The 17707-nt window shown below is 39.6% G+C and overlaps 1 protein-coding gene across 2 annotated transcripts in view; it reads left to right on the top strand.

Moving 5' to 3' along the window:
* Positions 1 to 17707, top strand: part of babam2 (BRISC and BRCA1 A complex member 2) — an 83614-nt gene that overhangs the window by 53776 nt on the left and 12131 nt on the right. The window lies entirely within an intron of this gene.

Below are 17707 nucleotides of genomic sequence, written 5' to 3'. Positions count from 1 at the left end.
TTTCCGCCGTCGAATGGATTTGGACACATAGACTCATATGGTTGTTTTACCATTTCCGTTTAAATGACCTTTGTTTTGTGATGACGGTACAATAAGGTGTGTACTGTACAGTTGCATTTCCGTGAAGTACTGCCTGAAAGTCACAGAGTAGAGTCTTGCAACTACGTATTAGCTATAAACATTGTATTTACCAGCCAGGATTAATTGTCCTTTAGATCAGACAGATTCCTACAGTATTAGGGGACAATGGAAAAGACTCCCAAGTGTGTTGTAGTAACTCACCAATAAAAACAAAATACCTTTTGAATCCCAGGGAGGGGCATAAAAGGTCAGCAAAAGGAGATGTGGTCCCACTCGCTCTGCTTCCGATTTCGAGGAAGCAAGAAGTAGTTGACGGATAAGTGTGAGTGTGCTGTGAATGTAGCGACATATTATGTCATTGTGAATAATCCCACATCCCATTGTCCGGACTCATCAGTCGGTTCCTCAGAAACAACAAGGGAACAAAAAACGAGATGGATGACACACAGCGTCTGAGCTAGGTTTGACTGGATGTCTGCAGACATCTGGGGTGTTAACAGTACAGAGACTGTGTGTGTGTGTGTGTGTGTGTGTGTGTGTGTGTGTGTGTGTGTGTGTGTGTGTGTGTGTGTGTGTGTGTGTGTGTGTGTGTGTGTGTGTGTGTGTGTGTGTGTGTGTGTACATGCTTGTGTGGAATCTTTAATGTGAGTCTGGGCACTGCTGTGTGAGTGGGCACTTCAGCAGTGTGCATATTCTCTTTGTTCAAATCCTTTTTTTTTTCTTGCTGATTTAGTGTGTGTGTGTGCGCGTTTGTGTGCATTTGTGTGCATTTGTCAGTTTACATTTGGGTGTGTTTTTTTGAACGCATGCATGCTTGTGGGTTTTTATATCCCAGATGTGTATGTCTTCTTTTTATGTGTTTGTGCGTACACACCAGTATTTGAATATGCTTTGCTCTCAACACAAAGTCTCTGTAGGTGTGGATTCAGATGTGTGTGTGTGTGTGTGTGTGTGTGTGTGTGTGTGTGTGTGTGTGTGTGTGTGTGTGTGTGTGTGTGTGTGTGTGTGTGTGTGTGTGTGTGTGTGTGTGTGTGAGCCAGGTATGGGCCCACTCTGACCTCAGGGCCCCACGGTCTGGGCTTTCGTGCTCGGAATAATCTCAGGCTGATGTTTATTTACAAGCACACGCCCCGTCGCACCAGGTTAGGAGACCTCTGCCCCCCCACCACCACCACCACTCTGTCTCACTCTCTCTCTTTCTTTCTTTCTCTCTCTCTCTCGTCCTCCTGTCTCACCATGTTCCTATTTCATCCTCATCTTCCATGCTCCTCTGTGGCTCCTCTGTTTTGTCCTTCGCTCCGGTTGTTTTTATTTTTACAATAATCAAACCCTTCCTCCCCTCTTCTGTCTCCTGCCATTTGTGCGCATTATCTCTCTCTCATTTGCCGTGTATATCCACCTATCTCTCAGTCTCCAGCATAATCGCTAAAGCAGCTACATGCACACACACACACAGACACTTCTTCTTTTCAGTATGTAAAAATTAAATGTGACAGGACCTTATCCTCAATAAGGACAACTGCAACAACTGCAACAAAATACCATAATTACACCACACAAAACAAAGGTCACCTGCGTGTCCAACATAATCCTAATTGTTTCCTGTGTTGTGTATGTGTAAAAGCATACCTAAGCAATATATGAGATGGGCTGCTATATCTGCTTAAAAGGCACACTTCTACTAACCTTGGTGTAGCACAACCTCCAAGATCTTTCATCTATGTTTTTACTGTAGTATTAGGCACAGAATGCAAAGATCCAAGCTTTTGGTATGAATATAATATTCATATATTTGCTCTCTTTGGCTAACATGTGTTTTAACAAGGAATGGGCTGTTTCGATGGACACCTTTCTGCCTAGAAAAACCACTTGGTTGAAGAGGCTTTCTCCAAGAGCCCTATTATGGCGTTGAAATTGCAAAATACTTCAGGATTTAGATACGTGTGTTCATTGCATATGTCTGCATGTTTTATGATGGAGCTGTGTGTGTGTGTGTGTGTGTGTGTGTGTGTGTGTGTGTGTGTGTGTGTGTGTGTGTGTGTGTGTGTGTGTGTGTTTGTGAGGGAGACTGACCTTATCACAGTTCCAGACCAGACTGAAGCTGTTGCAGTGGTGTTACAGTAGAGGCTCTCCTCGTCTGCCAGTTGCGTGAGGAGAACCGACAGAAGGAGGCTAAAGGCAGTAGAGTGGAGAGCAGGAAGTGGGGAAGCTGCAGCGCAGGGGATGGAGAGGGGCGGTTGCTGGCGGAGTGTGTGGGGGGGGTTTAGATAGAGAAGAGGCTATAAAACAAACCCTCTAAGAAACAGCTCAAAATGCAGGCAGAGCCAAGTTCTAATTTACAACCCCTCTTCTCCTGCTTAATGTTGCCTCTTTGTCTTTAGATTTTTGCACATATGCATATCAAGGCCGTGTATGAATATGCTCTGCTACATGCTTTTGTGCACATTATTGCCAGCTGTGTGGGAGTGCGTTAATTCATGACCCAAGGCGAAAATGTATGTCTCCTTCGCTGTTGTTTGAAGACAAACGATTGCATGTGTGTGCGAGTTTGTGCATGAGCGCATTGGTATTGTATTCGTTGTGGATGCTACCTAATTTAGCATGCAGATGTGTGCGAGCCAGCCTTTTGCTGTACGTGTGTCCTTACTGACCCTTGTTAGTGTTTGGTTTGTGTTTGGCTGCCCATTGTCTCTGCATTGGCTGCAGTGAAGAGAAAAACTCATTTGTTGCAGTGTTCTCTCTTTTCCTAGCAAGCATTTGATAGACAGCGACATTCAGGAGCTTCCGCATAAACCCATCTACCGCAAATGTTCACAATATCATATATATGCCTGAATGAAATTCACATCAAAACAGCTTCGGAAATTGTTTAAATCAGTCCTCAGTTCATGAAATTGTGAATGTAGCAGCTGCCTGACAGCTACAGAAATTGGCTCAGCTTTGGTTTTGGCACCCCTGGATTTCAGTGTTGGTACAGGCTGTCATATCAGCTACATCTATTCAGTGTCAAAATGTTCTGAGGTTCTTTACTGTATGTCTGCAATCTTTCTGTCATTCCTGCTTTTTATCAATCATCCTGTCATTCCTTTGTCTATGCATTCAACCTCCTGCGTCCACACATCTATTGTTCCTTTCCTCGCTCCCCTTATCCCCTATACTGCTGTTTTGTCTGTGTACAGTTCGTTTTTAACCCTTCACTCCTTAACGTTAGAATTTCTGTCATGCTTGATTTGGTGGCAACCATGGTTACCGACCATGGTAACAGCAAGTGCAGATTAATACTATAGCAAACACTCGTTGAGCAGCTACTTTGTCAGAAATGCAGCAGAAGAGCAGCTGTTATATACGTTTACAGTGCCAAACAAAAGCTTTTATTTTAACCAGCAGTGCTGTCTACAGGCCACGCAAAGGCTCACTTTTCCGTCGCACCATATAACTGCAACCCGGAAGCATATTTTTTGGCTTGAGGTCTTAATTTTATTAATCTTTTGTGCGTAACTACGGTGGTTGTGTAGTGACCTACAACTAAAAATGGGCCTGAACTAGAGCTGGGCGATTTGTTAAAAAACTCGATTTACGATTCGATGTGATTCCCCCCCCCCCCCTTCCATTTAAAACAAAATAACTGCGAACTGTAAATATATCTTAAAAATATATATTTATTGTATTTAATTAAAGTGCATCAACATAAACAAAATTGCAAAGGCAAACTCTTTCTCTAAGTGAAAAGTCACTGTGCAGTGTGCAACAAAGATTGTTAAACATCCAAATTATTTATATTTTATTTGGATTAAAAAAAATCCAAAAAAAATTGATTTTTTGAAAATATGAATCAATTTGACCTACCAACTCGATTTTTAAATCAAATTGATTTTTTCCCCAGCCCTAGCCTGAACGCATCCTATGTAGACATACACAGAAGACTAAGTCCCCAATCAGAGAGTGTTTGCAAAACGCGAGGCACACCGCACTGCCTTTCTTGTTAAAAAACCAGCCAGCCAACCTCCACAACGCGTACCTCCTATGGAGCCATTTAGTTGCTAACAAGCCATCACCCTCCCGTTAGCATCCCATTGACTGCCATTCATTTTGACGTCATTTTGACAGCGAATAACTTTACATCTGAAGCGTTTAAAGGCTATATTTGTCGATTGTTTATTTCTAAAGAAACACGACAATGTATAAAAGGCAATTACAATTACCTTGTATCTCACATTATGGCTCCGTACCGACTTTCTGTCACATAGTAGAGGAACTACCGTATAGTACAGGAGAAGCTTGCAGGCAGTTTCGACTTACATTAGCTGTTTAAGTTTAATTACTAATGTTAACTAGCATTTTAGTTAGCACTAATTAGCCTGTGCCCATCTTATCTCCTTACATATACCTACGCTCTCCGTCTCAGTAAGATTGGGAAGGATTGAGATTTCTCTCGGCACAGCTACCAGAAGACTTCCCACTTTCAGACAGGTTGCTCACATCACATCTACGTCTTCAAGCTCCGTTGGAGGCTGCGCAGTAACGCTCAGCCAGCATCGGAAAAGTGCTTCTAATATCCTTCACTGGTCTCCGTCCAGAGCAACGGGATCTGTTGGTCCATTTATTTTACTGTCTATGGGTTATTCAAAACAATGTTCATCCAATCACCTGCCACGTTTTTTTTTTAAGTGCCTGCCCGTTCCCCAACAGTTTTTCTGCTCTGGAAACTCTGGAATAGCTTGCCCCTCCCAATAAGAGAGTGTCCTACATTCAACACCTTTAAAACTCACTTAAAACAGTGGCTCCTAGGAAACCAGAGATGCACTCACTTCTAACTGTCACCCATTTCATCACCCATACACTTTCACCGTTAAATTGAATGCAGTATAGAGGTGGACGAATAATGTCTTTGTCATCATGTATTTTTGTTTTGTCAATGTATATGTCACCATTATGTGTACTTTTTAATTTATAGTGAATGAGTGCTGTATGACTGCTGGCTGTCTCTGTGTTAGTCCTATGTCACCTGCCTAGGGACTGCAGATGAAAAGTAGTTATTTTTACTAATTCTGGCATATTTACATGGTGTTTTTATACAGCAGTGTTCATAAATATGCATGGTCCCTATCAAATAATCCAATAAAAAATAAAATAAAATAAAAAAAATTAAAAATAAACGCAAAAGCAGCGAGCAAAACGCTTCACTCTCATTGAAAACAATTGCAAAAAGCCTCCCCAGGCTGCTAAAACTCGCTCTGTCTGATCAGGGCCTAAATATGCCGCTTTTGCTACACCTCCTGTGTAGATATAGTTTTAAATGACAATTTTTTTTTTGTTTTGTAGACGCATTTTGGATGAAGGACCACAGTCGGCGGTAACCACGGTGACAAGCACATTATGTTTCCTTGTTTAAATCACTTGTCATTATATGAAATGGTGAATCCAGCTGTGAACAACCGCAGACATCATTTCAGCTTTGTTTGGGCACCGCTGTATGTCTGTGTCGGTACAGGCCGTGATATCATTCTATTCAGTGACAAAATGTCCTGGGGTTCTTTCTGTCTGCAATTTCTCCGTGCACCTGTCTTCCCATCATCATATCATTTTATCAATTGTTCTTTTGTTTGTTTATTCAGCCTCCATTCTTCCATCCCTTGTTCCCTCGTCCTTCGTCGCTGTCCTGTCTATCTCATTTATTTTTTTTAAATTCACTTCACTTCTAGTTTTTAACTCTTGTCTCCTCGGTCGTATTTCTTCCCCCTCAACACACACACACACACACACACACACTCCCATGTTTCTCATGTCTGCCGCCTGTCTCTTTTCTCTCCATCTTTCTCCATTTTTCTATCACTCTCTCTCCTCTGCTGATCCCTCTGGCTGATCCTCAAAGGGAACCGAGAGAGTGAGTGGGACTTAAAAGAGAGAGAAGAGCTGTGCTCTACCCAGCGAGGTCGTCCCTCGCTCGACTGAAATGCAGCGAGGAAGAAAAAGAAAACAACACACGGGAGAAGAGAGCTTTTCCCTCACTCTCCTTTTCTCTTTTTCCTCCACCTCTCTACTCTTCTCTTTCATCACTCCTGAGTTGTTTGATATCTCACTGTTACTCTCCGTCAGCAGGGGCTCGGATCTAAGGGCTCTGAACGCAAACTCGTAAGCCCCCTGAGCTACAGTGTTATACCTCTATTTCTATTCCCTCTTCCTCTCTCTTTCTTGCTCTCTGTTACTTCTTCTTTCCTTGTCTTCAACAGACCATCGCTGTAATGTTTCCTGCCTTACAGAGCGGCAGTGAGGGGAAAAAAAGATGTTGAAATACCCCGACAGACACCCACATTTTTACCAATAATGAACCATGTACGTAGTCTGTTGGATTGGTTCTCCCCCTCTTTGACTGTATCAAAATCTTTTTATGTATAAATGATTCATTATGAGAAGTCAAATCAGTTATTCTGTAGGATTACAGATTCACCTGCTTAAGATTCAGTGTTCATTTGTTATATAATGTTATATGGGCCGCTTGGAGGAAAATATACTGTGAAAGGCATGGCGTTACGCTGTGTAGCTCCTATGGTTTTCCCTCCCTACTCGTTGAAACTAGCTGTTAAGTGTTAAATAGATTTCGACATTTAGAGAATGTAAAAATGTTAGCTTTGGAGGAGGTAGAATTTGTTGTCAAGCCAAATTATTTCTTGAACAACTAGTGTTGCAGTAGAGGTTGTGCTGATCAGGCCACACAAATAAGGGATTCTAGTATGCCAGCGAAACAGAACAGTTATGAGACAGGGCAGTAGTAAGGTCACTAGAATCAAGTGGGTTGGGAGTGTGTTGGCTTGGATTTATATACCAAAGAGACAAGTTCAATTAGTCATATGAATAGCTAGCTATGGGGTTGGGCAGAGATTTTCAGAAGATGCAGATCAAACATATCCATCAATCTCACACAAGGCATCAAACTATTTCTGCAGAACTAACATATATTATCCTTCTGTGGCTTTGGGCAATGCTGTTTTTCTTCCTTTTTCATCATTTCACTGAGCTGTACAGTACATGGAAGCAGCATTCTCCAAATGGCATGATAATTGGTGACTTTTTTTTTGTTTGTTTTTTATTGGCAGGGTGGGTTATGCGGAAACAAGCTGTGATCACCACAATGCCATTATGACCTTTTTAGGTTAATAGGGCGAACATACAGTAGTTGCTTATTTTAACATCCAGCACATACGGAGCCACATTCGCATTCATTTAGAGTTGTGTTTCTATCTACCCGATGAATGCAAGTCTTTCACCTCATAAACAATCTTTGTTTGAATACAGCCATCGGCTCGCAAAGAGAACACTAACCCCACAACAGACGGGTTTTGTTTTGGCCTGCCATCAACTTATGTTTGTCATTTTCACCACTAAAATCAACCGTGTGCACTGGCTGAAAATGAGAAGCTGCTAGCGAATCGTTTTGTACACTGATCTTTGTTAATGAGAAAGAGAGAGGACAGATGACGGATTCCTTTCTGTCGGAGTTTAGCAAATTTTGCCAACCCGGGTGTCAGAACAGTCCGTCACTGATGCTATCAAATAACCTTTCACATTCAGACCCTATATTTTTCACTCTAATATGCAGTGCTGGCAGTGGACAGAAGTGCAGAATACAGTAAAAAAAGGATTTTTGATCAGCTTTCTTTTTGCTGACGTCAATCCATTATGATATGCCCAGAACGCCCCCAATAACGATTCTTTTCTTAAGATAATTTTTTTGGGGCATTTTTCAGCCTTTATTTGATGAAGACATGAAAGGGGAGAGAGTTTGGGAAGTGACACGCAGCAAAGGGCCGCAGGTCGGAGTCGAACCCGCCGCCGCTGAGTCAAGGAGTAAACCTCTATATATTTGCGCCCACTCTACCAACTGAGCTAACCCGGCCACCCGATAACGATTCTTAGGGTCGGCTTGGGACATACTCTACTTTTTTTTCCTTTTTTGAAATCTGTTGTCATTGGTAGCGCTGCAGCAATAAAATGCTCATTAGCATGGCTTACTGAATTCTTATCTGTGATAGTGAACAATTTGAATGAGTTATGAGATTCATTGCATTCAGATGTCCTTGCGGCTTGCATCGAGAGAATTTCAGTAATTCACGATAAATGCGGCTCCAACCATTATCAATAACCACACACCCTTGAACCTTTAACCTTTGCCACTTTTTTAATGGTCTCCTCTGACCATTTTGTTAACAGACTCGTCGCTCTTTTCATCCTCACTTTTACTTCTCGTTTCCCTGATTGTACTGTGCCCATGAGATGAGTTGGATACATCTCTCCTTCCCCCAGAAAACCTGCTGCATGGCATAAAAGAATCGAGTGGGCACCGTCTCTGCCCCCAAACCAGATTTAGGAGCCCAGAAAAATCAACACAGAGAGACAGTTTTAGGCTGCAGTGCACTAATGTTTGTGTATCTGCATTTGCCTGTAGGTGCCTGTAGGTGCGTGTGTGTATTTGTGTGTGTGTGTGTGTGTGTGTGTGTGTGTGTGTGCGTGTGTACGTGCATGCATGCTTGCCTGCCTGCCTGCCTGCCTGCCTGCCTGCTGATTTGTGTGTGTATGTGTGCATGTGCCTGTGTGGGTGTACGGTTTGTGTGTGTCCCTTCTCCAGGGTCTGTAGAGGTGTTTTAGAGCCTTTGAAATTCTTTGCATTTCGATCAGATATTTTTCAAGGTTTTGTGAACGTCTTGTCACAGTCTGAAACTGTCAGTCTCATAAAATAAATTATCCACTTACCCGGCAAACCCACTCAACAGTCTAAGATATCAGGGCAGACTCAGTCTCAGTTTCAGCAGCTCAAAGCCACTTTTTCCTCGTCCTTGACTCCTTGAACACTTCGTCATTGTGTTTTTCTGTAAGTTTGTGTAAAAGTGACGCTGCTGTTATTTGAAGTATGTTCTCCTCAATTTGTAGACCATCTTAAACCCCAAGTGGTTAGTATACAGTATGTGTTTATGCTAAATATCTTCACTGAAGTCATTAGATCTGACCAGCTTTCTCCATTACAAGCTTATGAAAATAGCTTGATGGAAAGTTTACAAATTGGTTTGATAATTAAGTGACTGTTAATGATAATTATTTTTTATTTTTTTTCGGGTCCTGTCTCAATCACCCACCACTCAGCATGGCTCTATGTATATATTTGTTATTATCTGTATATATATTTTTCCATCTGTATTTATATTTTTTTTCCATTCCAAGTACTTACTTTTTCAATATTATTTATATTATTGTCACACTTAAATATCATTTTTATTATGGTTAATTACATTTGCTGTTATGTAATTACATATTTTTCAATCTAATTTCACGTCAATTACTTACTTACATTACAGTATTTTTTTGCACTATGCCCACCTCACTTTACTTAAATACTTTTTATATAATGCCACTTTACATTCATTCAGTGTTTTTTTGCACATTTTCTGTTGTTTGGCTGTTGTTTGTTTGGATGTTTGTTGGTTTGTTTTTATTGTGGAAAAACTGCTGCTGTAATAAGTGAATTTCCCCATTGTGGGATGAATAAAGTATTATCTAATCTAATCTAAAATGTGTTGTACTAGACATCTAAAGGCTAACATACAGTACATATTAAAGAGAATTGAAAGGAAAGAAGGGAAACAAATGGTGAAAAGTCATGTCAACATATCCATTAGTATGCAATACAGAAATAATACAGACTTTATAGCACATGTTCTGTTTCATTTCATTAGATTTAGATTAGTTTCATTAGATTTGTGTGTTTGTGAGAAACCCCTTAAAAACATGTTTTGAAATCGTACCTTTTTCTTAGCAACAAAGAAATATTCATGACAGTTTTCAGGGTATTCTTTATTAAGAATACCCTGCACGTTAAGGACATTACCTTTTCCCAATTTAGCCCTGCCTACTTCCAACCAGTGAGAAAAAACAAAGAGAAAAACACAAATTAAATGAAATGTCATAGCATTATGGTTCTCCTATGTGGTGACTGTGTAGGGACTACAGTTTGGAGTCCCCCTGATAACAATATATTTTGATCATTTACATTTCTGCTTCACCAGAAGTCAAGACGTCAGATGTGATGAAAAATTAAGCTCTAACAATTTGCAGTAGATGTGGCACGATGAGCTTAATTCGCTGATGGCCTTTCCTGTAGCCGGCACAGTCTCTCAAACTGCATAAACCATCTCACCTCACTTGTAGCATATATCGATATATATATTATATTGATATCGTAATATGAGACTAGATATTGTCTTAGATTTTGGATATCGTAATATGGAATAAGTATTATCTTTTCCTGGTTTTAAAGGCTGCATTACAGTAAAGTTGTCATTTCAGTTGTCATTCAACTTACCAGACTGTTCTAGCTGTTCTATTATTGGCCTTTACCCACTTAGTCATTATATCCACATTATTGATGATTATTTATCTAAAATCTCATTGTGTAAATATTTTGTGAAAGCACCAATAGTCAACACTACAATATCGTTGCGGTATCGATATCGAGGTATTTGGTCAAAAATATCGTGATATTTGATTTTCTCCATATCGCCCAGCCCTACTTGTAGCTTTTGAAATACATCCAATAAATATGTTTTGGTAGGGCTAGTATTCCGGTGATATACAACGGACCTTTTTCACAGCAGACATTTTTGACTTGTTATAGTAGGAAAAACACAGCTGAAATTAATAACCTTAACAATGGCTCAGTTCCATCAAGTGTCCCAGTAAGCTATTTCAGTGAGTCAGCATGCACAATACCAGGGCCTCTCCTAAGTGGAATGCAGCCATCAGTAATGGTTTTGCATACGCCTGTGCTTTTCCTACTATGACACGTCAACATGTCTGCCGTGAAAAAGGTCTATATATATATATATATATATATATATATATATATATATATATATATAACCTGCAGAGGGTCATGTGGAGCACCCCTCTGCCAAATGGATCAACTACCGCCAGTTGAAGGGGTGATAGTGGGCAGTAAGAACATTTTGCCCTGTTGCCCTGCCCAACCTTCATCATATACTAGTGTGAGTGTGTAAAGGTTGCAGCCTGGGGCTCGTATTAATCTGGTTTCATCCAAATGGATGATGGATAGAGAATCTGAGAAAAAGTCAGCACTGTTATGCCAGGATGTTCCCCTCATAACAGAAAGGTTACTGACTCCTGTTGCCACAGGCCAAGGGTGCTTTGTCCAGCCACAGAGGAAGAACAGAACGTTATTTAGTCCAAACAGTCAACAAGCAGAGTCATATGTGGGCCTCTGAGGACCCTCCAGGCTTTAGGAAATGAAGAAGGCAATCAAAATGGAAATGTTGCTCCTTTGAAACTACATTTGAATCTCCAAACAGTTCTTGTTGGCTTTATCTTTCACTTTGGTAATGAATCATGTCTGCCCTCTTTCCAATTGAGCCTTTAACTGCTCTCACGCTGTCACTGCACTGTCATACACACCCTCGCAAACACACACAAAAACACACATAAATAAACAAACTGAGCTTCGTCACCATCCACCTGAGTCACGGAGGATAATCTCTTTGGTTGATGAAGTCACAGGAAGCCCTGTCACTATATGTGTGTGTGTTTACATGTGTGCATGTACCACTGTCTACTGTAAATATGTCATACAGTTGATACAGTTGGTTGCATTGCTCAGAAGGGTTGTGTTAGGCAGCATGTCTGCAAGATGACTCCAGTGTGTGTGGGTAGTGTTGAGAGCGATGTCACCAGGGGATACAGGAGCGGGGTCTCTTCAGGGTGCCTCTTGGAAAGTAAAACACCATTATGTCTAGATTCTGAGCCCACCCACAGGAAGCTCACTTTAAAGCAATACAAAGCTCATACACAAAGTCTGATAACATTGGAATAATAATATAGATAACATACCCTTTTAGGAACATTTGTACCTATTGTTATCTTAAGATATGAATATACAGTATATTTGCATTTATATGTATGTAAACATGACCCAGACTCATAATGTGCCCACAGATTCCCATTTTTAACTTTCAAACCTTTTCGTAACATGATCACCTACACTGTGGTCAGTGTTCTCTCTGCCCACTGCCGGTTAAAGGGCAACGACGCTCTACGTTTTTAAAATGTTTTCTTTTTCAAGTCTGAGAAAATAACCCAGATGATGGTGTCAAGGTAACACAAGGTTTCTCTTCCTTGGGTTGAATACTATAAAATGTTAACAGAAAACCTGCGTCACAAACCGGGTGTGTTGAGTTTCAAAGACGTGGGCATTTACAAGGCAGGGAGTGTCTAAGATGCCATCGGTGGCATTATGGGAAACGTAGGATCTAGCATTTCCTTTGAGCTTGACTCATATTAGGGACTAAATGTTAGAATATCTTGTCCTCAGCTGCATTCATTTTGAATCCTTTTTTTTTTTTTTTTTTTTTTAAGTAATCCGTTTTGTGTAAGTCCCCCAACTTTGTTGAAGTAAAATACCATTATATTGATCATCATATCACTGGGGCAAGCCCACACATGTACTCTTCAGTCAGCATTTTTCAGTTGAAGTTGTTGTGTCTGTTGAAGGTGGAGGCTGAAAGCTTTACTTTCAACCATGTTTTAGAATTGGAATTTCCAACTGGTCGGTTGGATCCATCCAGAGTGGGTCCTGACTCACGAGTGCGAAAGATAAACTTTACTTCAAAGTACAGAAAACTTCCAGGCTAGGAATTTTATTGCCAAGTACCATTTCCCACTTCCTGTGCTACAACATGCAACTTTAGCACACAAGTAGCCTAGTGCTACCTGCCCTGACGCTCATGTGACCCTCGCCCGTCTGTTGACGGTATCGGCCTTTTCAGAGTCTTTTCTCCTTTTAGCAGCTTGAGCTGCTTGGGGAGAAACTAGCTGCTTCACAACAGGCTGACAATATTGAAACGGAACGTATCCAACTTTGTTTTAATTACATTGAACACACAAAAAGTGGAATGCAGCGAAGTACTCGCCAGGGACAAAAGCAACTTTTCTTCCAGCTCTGCAGCTGTTTTATTGCTCTGTTCCTTTTTTATCAGACCTGTTTATGTGCTCTGCTGTAGCAATGTTTTTAGTAGCCTGAATTAGCCTGAAACAGTTGTAACTGCCATTGCAATGTTTTTTGTGTATTTTTTTTTTTAAATATTGATTTTAAGCCCTAATTGCACTCTCTTGCCACACTGTTTCTTTAGGTCGCAGTTGTAGCTTACTTGAGTACTTACGTAAGTTACTTAAAATATTTGAGTAACTTATTTATGTATTTAAGTCTTAATTTTGTGTAAAATAAAAGCATGGTCTTTTTTTGCGGTTGAATCCACCAACAGGTAAATGGATGGATAGAAATGGGTGTTAAGTTGGTCTATATGTGGAACATGGCCCGATGTCTAAGGGAAATGTATTTGGACCCTAAGATTAGACCAGTAAGGAACAACTGTTCAAATAGTCAAGTTTTGGATGTTGGAAGACCTTTTGTTTGATACTAACACAAAAGGTTGGTGGTCTAGTCCGCCTCAATTCAGAGTGTTCAAGAGGCAAAACCATTGAAATTCAAACTGCATCACATTTGTTCCCATGCCTGCCATTGACACATATGAGTGACGAACACATCTATTTTGTGCCTCTGTCCGCATTTCCATCTGAATGATATGGAGCTATTCTTAGATCTGTGGGAGGATAGATGGGCATCATTTAGCTTTTCATTTTCAAAGGCTTCTCTCCTCGTTGCTGTAAGCCATTTTAAATCGATTTGTTGGTGCACGACAATATGCACAGGCTAATGTTAATTATGTGCACAAAGCTTACTGTAAATGGTGGCTTTGGAGTTCTGTAGAAAAGGATTTTGACAATGAAAATGGATTAATGAGAGTTTGCATGGCTTCTCTGTGAATAAGACCGTATTAATATTCAGTTAAGGATCATTTTGCAAAAAGACAAAACTTAGACCAGTGATCTAAAGTATAAGATTTATAACATATTGCAATCTTTGTGGATGGGTGTGATTTTTATCTTTAGCTATCAGTAAAAACTGTATGTGAGGAATGAGCAGCTGATTAGAAACCAGCTATTTTCCACACAGAGCACGAGAACGCCTTCATCATTTATGCTAAATATACTTCTTATGCCAGTCAAGACTATGACTTCAGTCGTTGTGGACCTTTCCTGACCTCTGTTCAGACATCATTTTCCCATAAACATTTGTGGTTTTTGGTTATGACAGGTGGAGCACATGATGCTGTGCTCCACCTTACTTCATACTCCCACAAACTTTCTATCCAGTTTTCAACATTGTGCAATTCTCAGAACTTTGGTGTTAGTCGCTGCCTTTAACCTTGTAACAATAAAAAAAAAAATGTGGAAATCATTTTTCATACACCATGACTGTTGAAAAATTCTCTAGTGATTGTAGTTGTGTTTTTTGGGGCTCTACCAAACTGTCATGAATAATTTATAACCAGGATCTACCCAACGTCTTCATAACCTAATGCACACCTTCAGTTGCAGCTGCTGGCACCAGAATTAAATGGAGAAAACTCTAAATTCATATTAAAGAAATTATCCTTAACTCACAAAATGTAATGTTCCGTACACATAAATGAGTAGCTGAATAGTTTCCAGCGTACCGCCTGTTTTCCTCCCTGCAGCCGTGAAAATGATTCTAACTCACAAATTATTTAAATATGTGCTGGTTCCTGCTTTTAGTTTTTTAAAGAGCTCATTTTCATTTTTGTTTATTATGATGTTTTTGTATTTGACAACAATACTAAATTTTAGAAATAATAGTAACATCATTTTTGCCACCTCCCCTGTTTTAAATAAGACATCAGAGGGGAGTTTGAATATCTAATAAAAGGGTTTTGTATGAATGCTCCTTAAGCTTAATGATCTTATCTTTGGTCATAGTCTGATCTTACTTCCTAGCCTTCTATAAATCTGTATCCTTTTGACATTTCAAATAAATAAGCGCTTAGCACTGCTGTCATCACGGAAAGTTACATCACATTATACTGTAAACTACTTATACACTGCCTTAACATTTTAAGTTAACTGAACTGGCTCTGAATAGTATTAATACTGATTATTGATCATTACTTGCAGCTGGACATTAAATGCCCTCTTTCCATTTACAAAAAAGAAGCGGTGTTTTCATACCAAGCATTGATAAACCAGATAAACTAGTTTTTTTGGCTTGGAAGTCACATCTCAAAGACTTAAGGCGTGGCTTGGACTTGGCTCTGGGATGATGTGATGGAATCGGTGGGATCATGGTCTTGGTCTGTGATTCACTCTAGTGGTGTTTTAACCTGAGATATATAATTACCATTTTTTACATCATAGCCTTTCTGATCAACTAATGAACAAGCCCTAGGGGCCGCATCTCAACATATGTGATTTTTGACATTTGACATAATGTAGCATGATGTAGGCTATTTACATGCATCATACATGCTTAACCTGGTAAACTAAAGGCATCCACCACCGCATTGCTTTTGAATTAACATAACAGTATTTCTAAATGCCCTCCGAATGTCCTGCTAAAAATATAGAAAAAATAGAAAGCAGCGGAAGACATCCTCCTCTATGTGTCTTTAAATGAGCATTAAAAGTCAATAAGCGGTTCCTTAAGACCTTTAACCTGTCCTGAGGGTATTCCCTCTGTTTTTGCCCCAGATGAGGGAGTGACTATTTCGGTTGGTTAGTCATTAGGGAGCTGCAGCAGCAGATTTCCTGATTAAATAAGCATGCACTAATCACTAATGGAGCTGTGCTGCAGGATTGAATCAGGAGGATGTCAAAAGAATAACTGAACGAGTCAAGGAGAATAAGGAGGATGCCACAGGCATGAGTCACTCCTTTTATTTTTTAATTCCACAACATCACTGAAAGGGGCGATAGAATGCAAAACCGATTTTACCCTGTCATAGTTGAATAACGACAGTTAGGTGGGTAAATAGGACATACATAGAAGCTCAAAGTCCCACTGACACCCCTTTACTATGAAAATTTCATATTTTGAAACTGCCGCTGAAAACGGGCGAATCCCAACGAAATTACGCCAAAATGAAGCTAACTATCCATGATTTGTAGCTAGCTACACATAGCTAGGATTGAAGGGAGAGTCATAGCTAATGAAACCCCCACTGTTCACAAAAATTCATTAATTTGAAATCGGACACCGTTGTTAACTTCATAAGACATTTAGGGAGATGTTGTATAAGTGGCGTGATGAAATTCAAATTGTAAATATACAGAAATTACGCCAAAAATGAAGCTAACTATCCGTGATTTGTAGCTAGCTACACATAGCTAGGATTGAAGGGACAGTCATAGCTAACGAAACCCCCACTGTTCACAAAAATTCATTAATTTGAAATCGGACACCGTTGTTAGCTTTATAAGACATTTAGGGAGATTTTGTATAAGTGGCGTGACGAAATTCAAACTGTAAATATACACATGTGGTAAATGAAGCTAACTATCCCTGATTTGTAGCTAGCTACACATAGCTAGGATTGAAGGGACAGTCATAGCTAACAAAACCCCCACTGTTCACAAAAAATCATTAACTTGAAATCGGACACCGTTGTTAGCTTTATAAGACCTTTAGGGAGATGTTGTATAAGTGGCGTGATGGAATTCAAACTGTGAATATACAGAAATTACGCCAAAAATGAAGCTAACTATCTGTGATTTGTAGCTAGCCACACATAGCTAGGATTGAAGGGACAGTCATAGATAACGAAAGCCCTAATCTTCACAAAAATTCATTAACTTGAAATCGGACACCGTTGTTAGCTTTATAAGACCTTTAGAGATATGTTGTATAAGTGGCGGGACAAAATTCAAACTGTAAATATAGCTAGTTATTAGGGGTGCACGATATTGAAAAATATTTGATATTGCGATATCGATAATGAATATTTCGATATTGATAAATTTCAATATTTTTAAACATATGTAAAATTACCAAAGTTATGGGAAAACACATCGAAAATAGATTTCATATTTCCCAGTGCTAAAACAAAACATTTAAAATGTTGCCTGAATTGAAAGAATGATATATATATATATATATATATATATATATAAAATGTAATGATTTATTAAAAATGTAATAACAATAACTTATAACAATATCTTATTTCACCAGTAAATTCCTGTTAACGACAAAAAAAAAAAAAAAAACACTGGCTGGGAAAAGGGTATTTTACAATTTCTTTGAATGCAGCACGAGGCTCAGTCTGTGCTGTTTTTCAGACAACGGTAGCTACAGTCTGGTGTTACAGTTATCTCAAGTGAAATACAGACTCAATAAATTTTCGTAAAACGTCCCATATTTGAGCTTTATATAGTTGATTTCTCGCTTAAAAAAGTCTCAGAAGTGAATTTAATAGGCAAGGCAAGGCAGCTTTATTTATATAGCACATTTCAGCAACAGGGCAATTCAAAGTGCTTTACATAAAACATTAAAGAGCAGTTAGAAAACTGTAATAATAGCCCGACAAACAATGTATACCTTTGCAATGAGACCTGCTGTCGAGTCTCCCATGTGTTTCTATGTAGTTTGCTCAAACCAATCAGCACGTAGCTCATTCTGAATATTCATGAGCATACCATATTTGGAAGAAAAGCT

This window comes from Perca flavescens, chromosome 20, assembly GCF_004354835.1.
Source record: "Perca flavescens isolate YP-PL-M2 chromosome 20, PFLA_1.0, whole genome shotgun sequence".
NCBI lineage: Eukaryota > Metazoa > Chordata > Actinopteri > Perciformes > Percidae > Perca > Perca flavescens.
The sequence above is the reverse complement of the archived record's forward strand: the minus strand, read 5'-3'. Positions and strand labels throughout refer to the sequence as shown.